Source organism: Rhagoletis pomonella, unplaced genomic scaffold, assembly GCF_013731165.1.
Source record: "Rhagoletis pomonella isolate Grant_MI unplaced genomic scaffold, Rhpom_1.0 Rhpom_scaffold_00001, whole genome shotgun sequence".
Lineage (NCBI taxonomy): Eukaryota > Metazoa > Arthropoda > Insecta > Diptera > Tephritidae > Rhagoletis > Rhagoletis pomonella.
The window spans coordinates 87164607-87166145 of NW_023458555.1; positions in this window are offsets into that span (position 1 = coordinate 87164607).

The window sequence follows — 1539 nt, forward strand, 5'->3', positions numbered from 1 at the left end:
ACTTTTAGTAATTTCTCTTTAACCATTAAATTGGCGAGTTTCAAACATTTAACACTTGAAGTCAGATATCCGGTCAATACGGAACTGACAAAGTATAAAACTTAATCATATAATTTACATAGAAATTTTTTCCAAAAAGGACGGGTAGGACAACGATGACACCCACTTCACTGAGTTATTGGATTGTTTACCAATTTAAGACAAACTATAACGTCGATGTTTTTGCAAAACCGCACATCGACTAATTGCAAGACCGCCCATCGACTAATTGCAAGACCGCCTATCTTACGGCACTTAAATTTAACAGGAGAGCGAAAAAAACGTAGTTTATTTGAAGGCATTACCTTAACAGGCGCTATTTTCTCTAGTTATTATTTTACAGATCTGTTGTTTTAATAACGATTTTATGATTTGTATGCATAAATCTCGATGCCTGGAGCTCGGTGTTACCAAATTTCATTTTTGCCACAAGACACATTTTAGATTGTGACGGGTGGGACGAGTCACTATTGAGGACACATAGTTCGTGAATAAAACGGCCGCTAATGGTTTGATGTGAATATTAGATAATTTTTTATAAGGGGACCTGGTTTGATCTATACGTTAGGAAATACATATTTTGCTGTGACTCCTCAGCATACATAAATTTTTGTAATAACCGTTTTAAAGTCCATTAATTGTACTTTCTTTTTTTTATAATTATTTTTTGAATTGTCATTTTGATACACCAGGAATGCCTTGACAACATAAAAATCTATTTCTAACGAATTATTCTCTTTTTCACAGGTTTAAACACAATCTATGTATTTTATTTTTGTACCTTCTTCACTGGAATGGCCAATATTCATACATTTCAGTTTATTTAAATTCGAATAATCGCGCACCAGTTATTATTCGAATAATTGAAAACGATCCGTTAAAAATACATGAAAACCTTATATTTAAAGATTTTGTTTTATATATTAAATTTAGATTAAGTATTTTTAAATGTTTAATAATAGAAAAATTTCTTGTTTGTGTACATAAAATGTGTTGTTTTTTTCTTCCGAATCGAATTCGGAACACAGTAATGCGCTAATTTTGATAATTCATTTTATATGATTTAAGTATTAAATGCAAATTGCTTAAGGTTGATAAGGTTTCGACTTTTACCGAACTTTTTGGATACTGTTTTTGTGAACAATTATTAATTTGTTTTTGTGTTTGTCAAATATAGTCACGTTTGCACCGTCTACTTGCGTCACTATGTATAGGCAGGGTTTGAATTGCTGACTGCAAAATAGCATAGGCAACACTTGTTTGCTATTTCAATGTATTCACAAATGCTTAGCTACGCCTAACACAAATAAATCAGCAAAAGCAGACAGAAAAAGCGAAAAAGGAAAATGAAATCATTTGCTTCAGCTTATAGAGCAGTTTGTTTTTGCTCACATAGTCAGCCGAAGCAACCAGTTTAGAAAAATTCGCTGTTGCTGCTAGCAGTAAGTTAGGGGCATTGACTTCAAATCATTATGAGAGAGGAAGTACAGGTGTACCAAT